Consider the following 17,804-nt stretch of genomic DNA (forward strand, 5'->3'; position numbering starts at 1 on the left):
TTGGAACAGAAGCGTGTTCAATAGACAAGGGATGGCAAATTAAATGGAGAGATACAGTAACTGCAGTCCAAAAAACAACTTAAGCTTGATAGTAGTCCCCATGGTGCAGACAAATAAAAGGGAAAACTAAGGCATTAATCCTTAATTCAGCTACTTATAATTTGAGCATTTGCAACCAAACAGGCCAATACGTATAGACTCATTAGACTCTAAACCCATTTTGGGTGGGAACCCCTTTTGGTGTTTCAAGCATTTTGTTATACTTTAGCTATTGAAAAATAGCAGATCTACAAGCTCATAGCGCGCCACCGAGTGGCGCGCTATGAGCTTGCTGGTCTGCTATTTTTGAAAAATCGTAAAAATGCGGCACAAATCTTTGAATAGGTATATATGAAAACAGACCGTGCTGCTTTCCGTCTGTTTTTGACATGTCAGTGTCCTCATTACCGTTCACATACAAGCAGAGCCCAAGCAAACCATGCCATTAAATATACATTGGAAACCCACTTTCATTCCAAGGCCTGCACACATCAACACATCTTAATATGTCTCTGGCTGCTGTCGGGTTAGAAACCACCTAACTCCAAATATATATATTTTTTAAACAAAGCAATACTGCCTCATCAAAGTTGGTATTGTGACGTGGTATATTGTCAGGTGTATGTATGCGTCAGTTCAAGTTGCATTTGTCATTAAAGGGATTGTGACATTAAAAAAAAGGTTTTGGAATTGTTCTTATTTTTTTTAGGTTTTCTAATCTCAATTGCACCCAAAAAACATGAACTTTTAACATTCAGTAGATTTTCTGTGATCTGGGGTTTTCTGGCTCAAACAGGTGCTCTGATTTGCCGGAAGTAAGTGATGTAAGACCCTGCAAATCCCATATATGTCAATGGGATTTGCCAGCAGATGTCACTGTTTTCACTGTGTTGCCTGTTTTCATTGTAGCTCAAAAGGCTTCCAAACCCAAAAGAAAACTTCAGACCACAGAAAATCCACTGAATGTTCAAAGTTCAGGTTTTTGGGGTGTAATTGAGGTCATAAAACCTAAAAGAAAAAAGAAAAATAAATGAAAATGAATGTCATAAAACTTTTAACTCATTGTATTATCACCACTTGTCCAGTGGTGATAATATACCAATCCAGCTGAAGTTTTCCTGTTCCGTCATTGGAACCGTTGACACCGATTCTCCAGCCGCGCAACGGTCCAGTAGATTTACGCTAATCTTAGCATTAGTGCTAAGTTTGATAAACGGGTACACTGCATAGTTACGTTTAACTCATTTAGGCCATGACGTCGAAGTTTTCTAAAATCATGAATTTTTTTTTTCTTCTAAATCATGACAATTTTCGGAAAGATTTGAGGCACATTTTAACGATTTTTCAAAAATAGCAGACCTACAAGCTCGTAGCGCGACACTCGGTGGCGCGCTATGAGCTTGTAGATCTGCTATTTTTCAATAGCTAAATCATAACATAATGTTTAAACACCAAAAGGGGTTCTCGCCCCAAAATGGGTTAACAGACTCTTCCGCTCCGTAAATCACTTACTTTCAATAATAACAAATATTATTATTATTATAATAATCTTCATTGTCCCGAAGGATATTCGTCTTCACAGTCTATTGAAACACCCACATCAAAAACAACACATAGCACATAACACAAAGACAATGAGGTCATGAGGTCCCCCCTGTACAGAACCATCCTATCGGCAGGGGAGTTACAGAGACCAGAGCATTATTATTATCATCATATTTTAGTTTTTTGTGTTCTAATTATTAGCGTTATTAACAGCAGCCTAGTGTTTTGTTTTGTCTTTTTGTCATTGCCGTCTCTGTCTGTCTCTCGGGAGAAAGGCATTGAGAGAAACATTAACACAGACATTGTCACATTATTCTGTGCCAGACACCGAGAGACAGAAGAACTGACAGGATGGAGATGTGTTGTTGAAAATAGGATGGAGGGAGAGTCGGGAGAGTTTTGAAAACCATATGGCTAGAATAAGCAGCTCATCAGAAGTGCAGAATCTCTGATCGGATCCTTTGGATCCCGGGAGAGGAATGGCTGTCTGTTCAGTCGCTCTGCTGCGGCAGGTGAGCAGCTAACGCTGGAAGACGTATGGTTTGTCAGACACAGACTGGGAATAGCCTAGTAGGCATATACACAGTAAAATACTGAGTGTTGCTATGGGTCCATTTGGTTACTTTATGTCTGAACATAAAGGGAATAAGCCCACTCAGGATAGAGAGTGTACAAATGTAACCAAATGTATACTGTACAGGTCCCCCTTGGTTACATCTGTACAGTATGTTCTCTGAGCTGAATTAATCCAGGCTACTGTGTAGAGAGAGCAAATTGTCTTTTGAAAATGAAGAAAATCTAAAAAAACTACCAAAGATAAAGCTTTTCTTCGATGATTCCGTTTTGCCAACTCAATAGAGATGAAGAGAACAATTAAATTGGAAAACAAGGTTTTGTAGAACAACTGTAAAACAACCGCATGCGTGGGCGTGAAATACATGTTCACTGCACTGTGAAACGCTCAATTTGTGGTTAAATGTCACGTTTAATTATTTTCTCAGCTTGTATAAAAAAGCAATGCTCTGGTCTCAGATTCTTGCTGGTGTTGCCATAGTCACAAGTCCCATACTGCATATTCTCAGATACTTCCAGCCAGGAGTCATGCCACTCAACCAATCTAATCTCACCCTCCACCCCAAATTAATCTCTGACCTTTTGAAAGCACACCTGAATGCCTGAACGCTACTGTGTGAAAAGGGGAATGAATGACACATATCAAATATTTCCTTACATGTGTCAACTAAATTAATACTATCTAAATAGATAGATAGATAGATAGATAGATAGATAGATAGATAGATAGATAGATAGATAGATCTCAGGTCTGTCTGTCTGTCTGTCTGTCTGTCTGTCTGTCTGTCTGTCTGTCTGTCTGTCTGTCTGTCTGTCTGTCTGTCTGTCTGTCTGGTACGTCTCAGCACTCGCCTTCATATTCCATTTATGAATAACCCACCGGTTTTGCCCTCTGCCATACACACACATGCACGCACAGCACACACACACACTCAAATACCCTGTAGCATTACGCCTCACTCACAAAACCAATATGCTTACTCATACACACACATACATATACATATACATATATTTGTACATTGCACACTAGCTCAAGGCAAGCCAAATGACTCATCCTCCGTCAAAAGAATGTTCTGTATTCATTCAGAGTCTTCTCCAATGGATCCACGGCCGGGTTCTAATTAAATTTAGGCTGTCAATTTACTGCCTGCCTCCAGAACCATTTCTGCTTCTGTTTTCTGCTAAAGCTATTGAATAGGGCCTCAGAGAGCTCTTACTGACAAGCATAAGAGCCACTTATTGAATCTCTGTGCCATCCACTCTCAGACTTAACCCATGTTGGGCGGGAACCCCTTTTGGTGTTTTAAACATTGTTATAATTTAGCTATTGAAAAATAGCAGATCTACAAGCTCATAGCGCGCCACTCTGCTATTTTTGAAGAATCGTGAAATGTGGCGCAAATCTTTGAATATTATATTCTTTCAAGAGCGAACGTTTTAACTCAAATCTTTGCTTCTTGGGGGATCCCTGGAACAATGGCCAATTACATATCATTTTTGGGGTCCTTGACATTAAATATTGAGCACCACTGATACAGAAACATGAGGTTTTTCAGAAATTTGTCATCATTTAGAAGACTTTTTTTTTTTTTTCGACGTCAGGCCAAAATGAGTTAAATTACCAGGGCAGAGTCATTTTGACTTCTCCTTATTACAGAGATTTAACAAACTCAATTGGCATTCATGTTGAAAACTTGAGGGGAACTCCACGCTCACACTTATGGTTGTGAAAACTATGTGACTTATACTTTGACTGAAATAACTCTACCGTACTCCAAGCCAAAGGTCATTCATGCTTTCATTTTGTCACGCTTAGATTTCTGCAATTCCCTGTACTCTGCGGCTCAGTAAAAAAGGCCATCTGCCATCTTCAACTGGTGTACAATTCTGCCTTTATATTATTAACCAATTATAGGCGACCATATTACACCTATCATCTCTTCACTGGTTGCCGGTGAGTTTCAGAATTGATTTAAAATTGTTACTGATGACTTTTAAATCCTTGAAAGGCAAGACTCCAGTTACATTTGTATGATGATCCTGTATAAGCCTGATCCTCAGATAGGGCTCCAACTGAGCTTCGTCTCCTTGGGTGATGGGGTTTTATCTCCTTGGGTGATGGGGTTTTATCTCCTTGGGTGATGGGGTTTTATCTCCTTGGGTGATGGGGTTTTATCTCCTTGGGTGATGGGGTTTTATCTCCTTGGGTGATGGGGTTTTATCTCCTTGGGTGATGGGGTTTTATCTCCTTGGGTGATGGGGTTTTATCTCCTTGGGTGATGGGGTTTTATCTCCTTGGGTGATGGGGTTTTACGGTACGGGCGCCTGGGCTCTTGAACGGCCTACCTAAGGATTTACGGATAAGAACAAAGTCAGTGTGACTTTCATATCACTTTTGAAAAACTACCTTTTTATCAAGGCCTTTTTATTGTCTCTTTTATGCATGTTTATTTTATTTAGTCTTTAATTATCTCCGCCAGTTTGGAACGCCCACGGACAGCAATTGCGTTTTCACATCTGTCTGTCTGTCTGTCTGTCTGTCTGTCTGTCTGTCTGTCTGTCTGTCTGTCTGTCTGTCTGTCTGTTTGTCTGTGAGAAGCTAATCTCGGACATCGCTGGACTTATCCCAGTGAAACATAGTTTGCACACACACTCCCAGCAGGCCAAGGAAATGAACATCAAATCAACCTCATGGTGGTGTTAAACAGGCCATGTTATGTTTTGGCCTATAGCTCTTGAGCCATAGGTCATACAAAAGTTAACAAAATATAAATTCCTTGAATCGTGACGCAACTCTCCAAATAGGCTAGGCCTATAATATGGATTAGTGCAAGTGTGATGAGGAAGAGCTGGTTGTGGTTCAGATTCTAAAAATGTCTAAAAATGTTCTACATCCTGACAGTTTTCTGAAAAAGCTATGTTTCTATGTCAGTCGTTCTTCGATTTTTCAAAAATAGCAGACCTAAAAGCTCGTAGCGCACCACTCAGTGGCGCGCTATATGAGCTTGTAGATCTGCTATTTTTCAATAGCTAAAGCATAACATAATGCTAACACCAAAAGTTTACACGTGTACAGCTGCAAAAGAGTGAGTGCGAATTATTTTCTGTACCAGTTCCACCAATTAGCAGTTACAGAACAAAAACAACAAGTATATACTAAGCCTACAGGTTTGTGCGTGTTCAAAAACAGAAATACAACTGAGGCAGAATATCACAGTCTCTTTTGCAAGTGAGAGACATCATAACAACAGCAGATATCAAACATGTATATCCATATTCATATATACATAAAGTGATGATGTCTGTGTTGTCGCCAAGACTGACATGGCAACAGGGCTCAGCATTTGTCTGAGCAGTTTGTGTGTGTGTGTGTGTGTGTGTGTGTGTGTGTGTGTGTGTGTGTGTGTGTGTGTGTGTGTGTGTGTGTGTGTGTGTGTGTGTGTGTGTGTGTGTGTGTGTGTGTGTGTGTGTGTGTGTGTGTGTGTGTGTGTGTGTGTGTGTGCGTTTGTGAGTGTGTGCGTGTGTGCGTGCGTGCGTGCGTGCGTGCGCCTATTTTATGTTTAGTATTTTGCTGCACTCAATAAGGCCTACTTACTGTTGACCAACAGTGTCTTCAATGGGCATCCTGAGCTCAATAAGGCCTACTTATTACTGTAACAGTAATAACAGTGTCTTCAATGGGCATCCTGAGCTCAATAAGGCCTACTTATTACTGTAACAGTAATAACAGTGTCTTCAATGGGCATCCTGAGCTCAATAAGGCCTACTTATTACTGTAACAGTAATAACAGTGTCTTCAATGGGCATCCTGAGCTCAGCGCTGATGTGGAGAAGTCACCTCAACAGAGCTCCAACCATCTACGTTGTTTACAACACCAACCCTTCTGGCAGGAAACTTGTCGTGCAAATTGGATTAAAATGAATTCTGCCACTATCAATTTCAAGCCTTTCAGTTCACAGAACATTTCAATTAAGAGCAAAGTAACGACAGACAGAAATGGAACCTGCTACAGCCTTTTTTTAGATTAAATGTATATTATCCAAGGATGCCATTGCTGCATTCTAAATAATACGCCTTAAAGCTTAAAGCATGGATTAATTTTAATTTGAAAACAAGTCCTTGACATTCAGATGTCCTCAGATGAATCATTAACATCAGCAATGATGTTGTTTATCCAGAATTGACTCAACATTGATTCAGATCAGTCAAATTTAATGAAACACAAAATCTAAAAATTAAGTGGAAGAAGATGGTTATGTTAAATAGTTGGCGGGAGCTGATATTGTATTGACACCAATATGGTCCTTTGAAATAGGACCTGTAATTGTATATCAGTGTCAGTGTGTCACTCAAAATCCCCATATATGGTGTCCAGGTCTCGTGACATCACTATGACATCTGATGTCATAGTAAATGTGATCTGATGACGCACTTAAGCCCATATATGGAGATCCCTGATGTCATCAATATTGGCCATCTGACCTCAAACCCTTAGATCTCCATATATGGATATATGTCAGAACCTGTCCATCCTTCCTCTTCGATGTCTCCCTTTTGACTGAGATACCTGTCCATTCAAACGGGCCTGCCCAAAGTTATTGGGCCAGCCGGCGAAAACTAGAGTTCTCAACAGGCCCAGAAATTAAGGCCTGGCCCTCATCAAACCCTGTACACTCAAGAGAATGTCCCCGCTGCCACCCTTAGATCTCCATATATGGAGCTGACCTGTTCTGACATTCCATTATTATGTTTATCCTCATAAACATATGAGACCTCATCAAACCCTGTACACTCAAGACATGCTCCTTATATGGCCAGTACAGAATTCATTCCATGTTGATCTGACCCCCCATGCCAAAGCAATAGAGACATATCCAGCACTCCGAAGTCCATTTAAAGTATATTTAATGCATTGTGCATTTCGGCGTCAAGCCTTCCTCAGTTTGTATAAGCCCCGCCCCCCAGCGCTCGCCCAGCAGTCTGTCGTCAACGAGGCGGATGCGTGCCGTTCTCATCCTTAGGAGTCTTACTGGTATTATGTTAACTATTACATACTCATTTGTTACCATTTGCACAAGTTGCTGAAAGGTTTGCAAGATTGTTTAGAAAATACGAAAAATTTAAAACAATCACACCTACTGAGTGGTGCAACTCCGTGTGGGGGTCCCCAGGGGGTCCCCGGAACTTCCAGACCCACAGGAACATGCCCAGGATGCTGGCCCGGTTCCGGCGAGCCGCCCCGCGTCCGAAACGGTCATAAAATTACAGAGTTAGGGCTCCATCTGCACCACCCTTATCCCTCATCCCTAAACATATTTATCCGTTATCCCTAAACGTATTTGCCATTTTTTACTATTTTGAAAACACTTTAAATAGTTCAACTAGCCGATCTACATCGAGACATTGTGAGCTTGTAGATCGGCCATTTAAACTATTAAATTTGTAAAAAATGGCAAATTAGTTTAGGGATAAGGGTTAAGTGGTGGCACAAGATATAGCCCTTACAGTGTGGGGATCCCCGGAACATCCAGACTCCCAGGAACGCGCCCAGGGGGCCGGGCTGGTTCCGGCGAACCACTCTGGGTCCGAAACGGTTGAGAAATGAGTTACAGTGTAGGGGAATTATCAGACAACACTCAAGTAAGATATTCTCTCTCTCCCTCCCTCCCTCTCTCTCTCCCTCCCTCTCTCTCTCTCTCTCTCTCTCTCTCTCTGTCTCTCACATGCACGCATGCTCCACATTGTAATTAGCAGGCAACAGGGCAACTCTCTCTGTTTCTAGCTCAACAGCGCCACTTTGCCCTAAACATAGGGACATATACAGACAGACATAGGGAGGGACGGACATTGCTGTTCCTTGTAGTGGCTGCACCACTCAAAAAAGCATCACATTTTATACCAAGAACCAAGAACGTTTTATTTGTCACTCATACAGGTTCGATATGGTATGGTATCATATGTGTGCCTGCATCACAGATATGAGCGGTGCATCAGATCAGAATGATGCACAGACGCACAGCATATTTATAGCAGGATGAGACAGGAACAATCTAAATCAAGACAAATATCACATAACTGAATGAGAAATTGACTTGGATTAATTGGCTGCAGGGAAACATCTGGTAGACATCCGGTACATCTGTCCCAGATACATCTATTACAGTCTCATGAGACTCCAGAAATGTAAAAGTTTTCAAATCATCATCATAGCACTGGATTCGATGTCATGCAGGGTAAGAAATTATTCCTCTTGAGTTCCATGTTCTACTTGTGAATCTGAATCAGCAATGAGCTAATTTTGTAATTTGATATAGCCTATATGTATACAGTACAGAGGTGATCAGGAGGTCTGACGGGGTTGATACATTTGCCTTGGAAAGCCGATATGATCGACTCCAACAAGTAAGAGATCTATTACTTTAGTCATGTGGAGCATAGAGAGGGTCTGGCTCCCCATTAAAGAATCTCAGTTTGGATTGGATTTCCCCTGCGATGGGAGGGGGTCTGCAAACCACCCCAAGCTCCTGTTTTCACACAGCTGAGCTAAGGTTTACTGAGATGGAAAGTGAACGGAAACATCAGGAATACATTTGTCAGCACATCCTTGTGGAGGTCTAAGATTTAATTAGTAACAGTTTTATGTCTTCATGATTTCTTTTTCTATTTTCTAAAATAAGCTGTCAATCATCGGTGGGTTATATTTTATGAACAAAACATCAATTAGAATATCTTTCAATAGTTATCTCTTCTGTGTGTGTGTGTGTGTGTGTGTGTGTGTGTGTGTGTGTGTGTGTGTGTGTGTGTGTGTGTGTGTGTGTGTGTGTGTGTGTGTGTGTGTGTGTGTGTGTGTGTGTGTGTGTGTGTGTTTTCACCTGATCATCAGACCTGAATGTGAGGTAAGCTGCTTTATCAATATCTGCTGGCCAACAAATAAAACAGTTAGTTATTTTAGATTATGGTGCTGCATACAATGATTTTCTAGTTGGCCTTGTGAATGCAAATAAACATAATAATACATGGTGAGCTGGTTGAATTCAGCTATACATCTGCAGTCAGTCCTTGTTTCAATGTAGGGATACAGGAATCCAAGGGCATAGACAGAGAGAAGCAGACGGATTTGAACCCTGTGCTCTGCAAGGAGCATGGTTTGTGCACTGCAGTGTGCATTAGACTGGCTGAGCCACCAGACATCAGTCTTTTCCTCACAGAACACAATTGATCAGAGAAGCATGCAACACATGCATGCAGAGCCATTAGTGGTGAGCGTCTGTGCTGTTCTTTCACAATCACTGTAACTTTAACAAGACAGGCAGCAGATTACAACAGAATAGGTGCTGAAAGTGTTTGATATGACACCAATGTGACCAAAAGATAAAGACATTTGGAAGCCAGGTTTGTGCTAGCCTGGCTAATAAGCCAGACCGAATCAGCCGTTGTGTGATATTAGTCTGGCTTATTAGCCAGGCTAGGTTTATTGTGCTGCCTGGAATGAACTATAGTCATTAGACGCCCAAGCACATGGGAGTATGAACACATTGTAATGCACAACACGAACATCCACACATATAGAAAGGATGCACTGCAGCTCAATACACTATACTTAGTGAATTAAATGACTACAAGTGATGTATATTCTGAAATTCATCATACATTTTGATCCAGCTCTCATGTGTCCGTCTTAGTTGTTCATTATCGCCCCCCCGTAGACTAGTGACAGCCGCAGTTAGTGAGAATTCACTTCCTTGTACCACACAGAGCACACTGCAGCCAAAGCCCCCTCTCCCCTAACAACACACAGTGCTGACCCTCATCTACCAGGAGACATTTTAATATGTGTGGTTTTTTTTTGTGTTATTATTTCACACAGTAGAGAGGTACAATATTCAGCACTGCACCGTTTTTGGTTTTTTTAAGGTAAATAACCAGTTTCGTGGTCAGCAAGAAAGCTGCATGAGCTTAAAGAAATAAACGCTGGTTATGTTAATGATTATTCACTTTTCTGTGTGACATAATTATTCCTACTACCTAAATGGACGTGGCCATAGCTTAGTAGGTAAAGAAGGCCTGCAGGTAATCAGAAGGTTAACGGTCCTACCTCCATAGTACACCACTATGCACCACCAATATGCCCACATCTGTGTAAATGTCCCGTTTATGCCCATATATGGAGCTCCCTGATGTCATCGGTATATGCCCACATATGGGCCTGCCGGTGGCTGGTCCACCGGCAGGCCAACCGACCCATTGGCCAATTAGAATTACTGACAAGTGCAGTCCTTACGCAGTAGTCAGTTGGCGTGTTGGGAGAATTTAATGTCTGTCAAACTTGGGGGCACGGTGGCACAGTTGGTAGTGCTGTCGCCTCACAGCTAGAAGGTCCTGGGTTCGATTCCCGCTCGGGGCGCTGTGGGTGCTGGCGGCGTGTTTCCTCCTCCGCGTCATCAGTGCCCATACCCGAAGGCGGGGTTGGCGAAAGGGCCTTTCGGTGTGGAGTTTGCATGTTCTCCCCGTGTCCCCTATACTAGGGTAGGTACCCTCACAAAAAAACATGCAGTAATCCTGGTCACTAAACTGCCTCCCCCTGGCCAACCGGGGCGCCTGATGGAGGGGAAAGGAACTGGTTGGAATAACGTGTTCCTTCCATGCGCTACATCCAACCAGGGAAACTCCCCCCTGTCAGGTGTAAAGGAGCAACTTGGACACTCAGGCATGAAGGAAGCATGAGTTCAAGTCCGTTGCTTTCCCCTTGTCCCCCATATACAGTATGGGGACTAGGTTGGTGCCTGGTGGAGGGTGTGTAGAGCCCATGATCACATTAGATAATTGACACAGGGGTGAAAAATGGTTTACAAAATTGTGAGATAAAATATATATATATATTTTAAAAAAAATGTCTGTCAAACTTGGATTACATGGATTACAATTTACAACTACAGCTGGCAAACATTTCTGTCTAAATTCAAGATTTATACCTTTTTCCCTGTTGTACTCTCAGGTGCTATGAAATGTGACTAATTCTAATTCTAATTTCTGTTAGCCCTCTCCTAACCCCGGCCTATAGCATGTCTCTGGTCAGTGAGAGAGGCAGCAGCACTGTGTCTGCCTGCAGCCCCTGTGTGTCTGCACTGCAGGTATGTAACATCCAGAGTATCAGGTCACTGCCAGGGGCAGCCAGGGGTGTGACAGCTCAGTGACATATCACTCCAACAGCATTACACAACGCCAGGGAACGGCCTCCTTCCTTTCCGACAATGTGTGTTGGACTGATTGAACTCAAAACAAAGTCAGACGCCGGACTATTTACTTGATAGCTATCAAATATAACACAAAACCTTGCATTCCACAATAGAAGCATTGTGTAGCGAACACAATAGCATTGATCTCAGGCTCCCAGCCTCCTCCAGCATTGAGTCATTTTACTCTCCATGGCATTAATTCAACTGTGTGAATATCACTTGCTCTCTGTTCACTTCTAACCAAACAAATGTGTTGATTGCATATTTTGCCTCTCTTTTTTTCTTTTTTTTCTCTCTCTTTCTTTTTTCAGTTAAAATTGAAAAGTGACTTATTTTGTCAAGAAACTAGAGGAAACTGCTGTACAAATGTGTTTCTGAAAGGACAAACTGTTTGCAATCTTTTGTCTTTCATCATAAATTATTTGGAGACAGACCATTGAAAGAACAAGGTTAAAATGTCATCCGCAATATAATTTGAATGCAACTTTAGTGTCCATCAGTCTTATAATGCCGAAGAAGTAAAGTCGATGGTCAATGGCCAAAAAGGAAGGGGAGCTATTGTGCACACGTACCTTGTCTTTCTTCAAGCTCAATGTATTTGTTAAAGTATTGACTGCAGAGGATAATTCAGCATGTAGTTCTACATCATGTTAAAGTATTGACTGCAGAGGATAATTCAGCATGTAGTCCTACATCATGTCAGAGACTAAAGAGGAATGGTTCTCATCGAATTTCAAATGAGCCCTGCAAGAAACATGCTGCTTAGATTGATTCCTGAATCCTAAATAAAACTAATGGGAGCTTAAAGACCGGTGTGCAAGACATCGATTATGCTGCCTCCCATAACACATGTGCATTATAAACATTCAAACAGAGTCTGCAGACATCTGTGTAATTACATTACCATGGCACAATATCTCATTGTTACCACTATAGAAGACCCTAATGAAAATAAAAACAGAGGTATTGTGAAATATAGATCCATTTAATGACCCATTCCTCTAAGTATCACCCTAGAGGTGATAAGGTATCAGTGCTACAGGGGTAGCGTCTTGGGGAGCATTCCGGGGGTTACGTGTCTTTCTCAGGGACTCCTCAACACATTGCGGCATCCAGGAATAGAACCTACATAGGCCTACCTTTTGGTTCCCCAGGTGGGCTCTCTACACATTCAGCTAAGGCCACCCAAATACACACTGGATCTCAAAAACTGTTGAAAGGGTTTTAGAACAGGGTCTGCTTTCTATCATTTACAAAGGTTTGCTGGCTTTGTGGTCATTAACACACAGCAACTTCTTATGGTAGGAACACTCTTTAAATTGCACTAAAACTTCAACTCATTCACTTCCAAGACACTGAGTTGGATGCGGGGGGGGGGGACCTCCACACAACTACCCCTATCGTTCATAGTCTTTCCAAAAGACACACACACGCTTGCGCACACACGCACGCACACACACACACACGCTTGCGCACACACGCACGCACACAAGAAATAATTTGATATTAATTATTAAAGTAGAGAAAAGTGTGTGCGATATATTTCTTGGAAGGAGAGTTTAATTATCCCCACTGCTGCCATCGCTTGCATTTTTGTCTCCGCCAGGCTGAAGGCATGGGGAGAGAGTATGTTTGCACTCCCAGCTCCGTCCGTCCGTCCGTCCGTCCGTCTGTCCGTCCGTCTGTGAACAGCTAATCTCCGGCACCGTTGGGTGATCGCAGCCATACTCTGCACACACACTCCCTGAATGCCACAGCTGAACCTCTGCCCCAAGGTTTTCACTTTGGCCTCTTATAGCGCCACCAGGAGGCCGCTTTGTGCAAAAATGATTTTTGGATAGTACACCTACAGGTTTTGTCCAAACATCACGTTGGTACACAAATTGGTACACAGTCTCTCTAGAGCCATTCAATGAAACGGTTTCAGATTTTTCAGACTTCCAGAGTAGTGCTCAGTTTCAAACAAAATGCTGCAAATCATGAACACATCGTGTGATTTTTTCCGTGAAATCACACGATGAACAGGAGCCATGTGTGTCTGGCTGGTTCAGTAGGTGGACCAAGGCAAAGGAGGCTCTTGTGTCAATCAGAGCTTGGCACTGTTTCATTATACAGTTACAGTATGCCTTTCACCCTGGTCTATCAAACTGAGTTGATGTTCTGGTCTGGAATAGGGAAGGACAGTTAAGGACTCATTCCCTATTCCAGACCAGAACTCTGCCATCCTAACTTTTCAGAAGGAGTTAGGATGGCAGTTTCCTCATTGTGCCGTCCGTAGTCTAACACCAGTGAAGTGGGAGGGCTCAAGGTCGTTGGAGCTGGATAATTAATATGTTCTATATGTGCCCCTTTTCCGGCAGTAGCTTGACTGGGAGTGTTGGCCTTTCCTATGTCTTTCTGCCATCTCCTGTGATTGGCAGGGAGAGACTGGAGATACCCGGTGTACTTTCTCTTTGCTGCCAACATCCTCGCCTTCCCACTCCACCTGTCTGTTGTAGGCGGGGCAGTTGAAACCTGGATGGTAACACAGTATAGGCTGGGCTGTATGTGAGGGCACAGCAACAACAAGTCATTTATGTTGCATGTTGATGTTCATGCAACCATGTTCACCATGAACATATATTAATAACTACATTAATCAAAATAACATAATTCCCCCATGTGTTCCCCATGACAAATAATAAAACAATAGCCAAACTGTAACGATATAGAAACATGCTAGATGCAATAATTAATTATGCAGAAGGGGGAAAAATCTCAAAGCACTGGAAGGAGAAAAAAACATGTTTCTCCAACACTCCGACGGGTGATGTTCACTTAAATTAATTTGTCTTCATATCGATTGACATAGGCTAGCAAACTAATTAACTCAAAGACAGAAAAAAAATACTTTATGTTGATACATTTTGGAGCATGTTTTGAGGCTTATTTCACATCCATATATGTAACCCAGGTTTATAATTGTATGTCTGTATTTGTATCTGTTTGTATGCATCAGTATGCATGCATTTGTATGGTCACATGTACCATCTGCATCAGTTCACAGCTCATCACACCGATCACTCACTCACTCACTCACTCACTCACTCACTCAGTAACACCAGTTTCAATCAGCAATCAGCAATCACCACACCCTAGTAATCAACACACCCTAGTATAAAGCACAGCCATTTTGTCTCAGTCAGTGAGGTGCACATCACTGGCTGTGGCAGGTCTGTATCCCTATTCTTCTGCAAACATTTTACCATTTTCCCTTCCTTACAATACATGATATTAACACTGACACTGATGATTGATTTTAGACTCCAAATACTGAACTGATGAGAAAGAACTGAACTGATGAGCTGGATGAGCTTTTGCACTTGAACTGAATTGGTGAGTTTGTTTGAAATGTTTGAAGTGTTTTGTTTGGTTTTGTTTATTATAATTTTGAATTGAAAAGATGATTTGACATTTGTAAATGCTGGTTTATGCTGTTTGCTGTTGTAGATCAGCTACTTTAATTATTATTTTGATGATAATATATTTAATTTGGCCTCTTGTGTTCAGGCCAGGTTTTTTCCCCATTAGTTCATGCAACCCCATGATGATGATCCTGAACACAATGGCGAGCTAGTCCCAGAACGGTCCCCTGTTTCTGTCCTACCTGGACGGTAGGATATCACTGCTTCACTCACACACACACTTCCCCTCCATAACTGCTGCATACACTCTAAAAACTGCCTCACATTCCCCCCTGACTTGAATGACATTGAACATTGGACCTTGGACAAACCATGACTGACTTTATACTTTTGGGTTGTTTTATGTTGTTTGATATCTGAACTCATTGTTTATTTTACTTATGTTTTTTCCAATAATATCATTAAGCATAATTTTCAGTCTCTTGGTTCTTTATGTTTTTTTCAATGCAATTCCTTTCTACCATACGCCTACTTCTGACAGCAGTACTGTTCCAAACATATTCCTAGATCACTAAGTATATGCTACATATACCGTCTGTGACTTGCATTTTTTTTACCCAAAGGCAGCCAAGAATGTCCTTTTAAGTTTTAACCAAATATACTTTTTTTTTTTTTTTTTTTTTTTAGATATTTTTTTGCGGCTTACGCCTTTTATTGATTTTTTTTTTTTTTTAAGGGACAGATAGTAGGCTGACAGGAAACGGGAGAGAGATGGGGGGATGACATGCGGTAAAGGCCGTGTCGGGTTCGGGAGTCGAACCCGCGGCACACCGCGACTGGATCACCAGTCCGGTGCCCAGACCGTTACGCTACGGCCTGGGCCACCAAATATACTTTTAACATAAACCTTTGAAATAAAAGAGCATTTGTAGCTTGGCGTGAGCTTGCTGAGCAGTGGCTCTGAACTGTTTGTTTGCTTCTCTTTTTGCGATATCATGCATGTTAACAACCGCTTAGTATTGTTGAAGCAATGCATTTGTACCTCTAGAGCTCCTCTGTGATTCTCATCTGTTCTGGCAGTCAGCGATAGCACACAGAGTCTGTCCCTACACGGACTGCAGGGACCATCCTTAGGGACATGGCACACAGACTGGAGCTCAATGACAATTCCTGCAGCAGACGGTGGAAACCACAGTCACATTACCTTTAGCCTGACTGGAGCCGGTCCCTACACGGACTGCAGGGACCATCCTTAGGGACATGGCACACAGACGGGAGCTCAATGACAATTCCTGCAGCAGACAGTGGAAACCACAGTCACATTACCTTTAGCCTGACTGGAGCCGGTCCCACAGCGGCTCACCTGATCCCCTCACCTTGCCCCAGCAGCACTCCGCTGGGACCTGTCCCTGTCTGAGCCTATCGTGGATGACATTTGTCACCATATGTAGCTCACATGCCAGGAACAAAACAGCCCCGTGCTCCATGGTGGAGTCAGCTATCAAAGTCATTTCAGTTCAGTGAGGTGTGGTATGATGAGAAAATAATAATGTGAGAAAAATAGGGTGAAAGAGAATATATATATATATATATATATATACAATTTAAGGTTATCTCTAATCGAAAAGAAGATATGGAGCTGAGGTGTGACTTTTATAAAAGCAAAAACTAACTAAGCTTGCATGCAAAACTTGCCCTGGGAAATTACAGCTAAAGTACACGTTTTAAAAATGCATGCGTCCATGCACTGTAAGAAAAGTTATTTTCTTGAGCAAATTAAATCAATTCTGTCATTCATTTTTAAATGGCGGAGGTAGTCAAGTTTATACTGTTTTCCAAGGACATGTAATCTAACGTTTTGAACCTAATTGGAGTGTGTGTTCACTCAGTAATGTTTAGGAGACCACATTCTCAAATTGAATCCAACACTAAGTCCTGTCATATATGGTAATATCAGCAGCATTGAGGATTACAATCTTTGCTGTGGATAATGAATATTAAGCAATCAAGGCAACAACAAAAACAGGCGGGGGGAAATGGGGAGAAGGAAGTGGATGCAAGAGGGATGATTTCACTGATATCTCATCACTTTTTCAAAATGTCTGCCACAGTAGAGATTAGTTCACGCTGAGTGATTTTGGGGTTTTGATGTAACATATAATTGGCTGGAGACAGAGTAGAGTCTGTTCCAGACAGGGAAGCAGAGTTCGGCATATGAATTACAATACCTCTAATCGATTTGCCAACCAGAGTTAGAATTACATGCATTTCCCATAAATGCATACCTTTTGTGCTGTTGTGCATTTATTGCTTTAAAAAATGATGGAAAACAAAGGGCAGTTCTGTTACATTGAGCTCCTCCATACATATTTCTACAGAAAAATAAATATTTTAATGGAAAATTAGTTTTTACTGTGGCGTAAATATTAGCCTACAGATCCAAAACTGATGACTCAACTAATTAGACCTTCAGCAGGATGCACAAAAAGGAATTTCCCCTAAACCTGTGATGTGGCAATAGAGTTGGTAGGCCTACCATTATTAAAGGCTCCTAGATGTTTACAAAAAGTAATACCAAATTCTCTTAAATGTGGGTTCCTTGTGATTCTTCTGATTGCACCATGCATTTGTCAAACCCTGACACAAGACTAGCAAATAGCTCCTATGTCCTAACCGAACCTACATTGCCTTTCACTTGTTCAGATTCTGAATTGAACATCTAGCTTTACTGCTGCTGCTGCTGAAACGGAATGATTTTGATAAATTACTGTATTACTTGTCCTGCAGTCGAAAGAAGATGTCTTTCAGGGCCCAATGCAATTGTTCTTCGCTCTTACAGAATGTTTGTGCCAGAAAATAGTTCACCCAAGGCAGACAGCACCATTACACTGACTGATTCAGTGATTTCTCACAGAGGAAAGATCACCTCTTCTGTTTTTCCAGGCCCGAGTAAATTGTCTGTCACACAATGATGGCTTAGGGCACGGTACAGCGCAATGTCAA

This window comes from Protomyctophum parallelum (genome assembly GCF_964188405.1).
Source record: "Protomyctophum parallelum genome assembly, chromosome: 2".
NCBI classification, from domain to species: Eukaryota; Metazoa; Chordata; class Actinopteri; order Myctophiformes; family Myctophidae; genus Protomyctophum; species Protomyctophum parallelum.